Genomic DNA, 1,356 nt, shown 5'->3' with positions numbered 1-1,356 from the left:
TAAACTCACTGCATCACTTGTACAGGGAGGTGTATTTTATTTTAAGAGAGTGAGAATGAGTGCGGCGCGCTTGCCGGGGTCGATCGTGTGAAACACCTGCAGCCTATCTGCGTACATTCGCATCACATAGATGTCCACGGCAGATTACATTCTCCTCGGGGACGGCGATCAAAGATAGCCGAGACGCTTCTTTCTGCACAGATGGTTTTAAGTGTCGTTGCACAGATACGGCGACAAACAACAGTCAGCAAACACTGGCGACTGGATGCAACCGTGCTGCGGATGTTTTTTAAGAAAGACATGCTGGCAGATAGAGCTGTCACCGTGCGTGTTGACTTTGGTCTGATGCGGTGCTGTTGACTTTAATATGTTCACTGTGCTGAGACGCATGCCGGCAGAATGAGAAGAAGCATTGGCTGTTACATAAGTATAATGTGGAGTGAATGAGGTGTACTCCTGTGGTTGTACACTATGTGATTTAAATAGTGTGATAATAATAAGAAGAATAACTCGATGATGATTGATCATGATGTTGATACTCGCCCTGAAATGTGGTTATTATATCACAAAGAGATTAAGGATATTTTACCCATTAGCATTCTTTGGAAAGAATTTCGGTTAATGTCCTCTTAAACCCGTTTTTTGGGCATGACTTATTTCCCTAAACCAGCTTTCTTTTAGAGATTATAAACAGTATCATAATTTGTCTGGCAAACCTCGTTCTCCTCAAATAAGGCCTATTTTTTCACCTCCTGTCCGTAATGACTCATCTTAAAACAAGTAAATAAATTATTTGACTGTTACGTCTGCCCTGGGATGATAAGAACCTGGAAGACGTTCAAATCAGGCTGTAAAACGTGAAATAAAAACACAAACTTTTAGATAACATGTTTTGTGTTATCAGAGTAAAGTGAAATGCCAAGTGCAGTCCAATTTGTATTTCTAGCATTGCAAGCCCTCATGGTCCCTCACACTCACAACCATTTACCAGGTGACGTCACCTGGTAAATGGTGAGATTGGGCCTCCGACTGGACGGCAGCTTTTAGGCTCCGCCTCCTCCTGCTGCCACCTGCTCTCGTCTACTTCCCAGGTAGGGCACAGTTCATCTTGAACGAACCTATTGGTGATCCAGAAGGAAGTAAAGCCAATCACGAAGGTCCTGGTTGTTTACATTTTTTTGTTGTTCAATTCTTTATTTAAAAAAAATATAGTACAAAGTATACAAGATGTCATACAAAAGAGGATACAGATAATAACATTGCCAGGGGTAGTCTACATTATGCAAGGATATTTAGAGAGGACTATACAATGTATAACCTTGTGGAGGAAAGGCACAGTTTTGCCAGAATGTTCTG

Source organism: Eutrigla gurnardus, assembly GCF_963514095.1.
Source record: "Eutrigla gurnardus genome assembly, chromosome: 22".
NCBI lineage: Eukaryota > Metazoa > Chordata > Actinopteri > Perciformes > Triglidae > Eutrigla > Eutrigla gurnardus.
The sequence above is the reverse complement of the archived record's forward strand: the minus strand, read 5'-3'. Positions refer to the sequence as shown.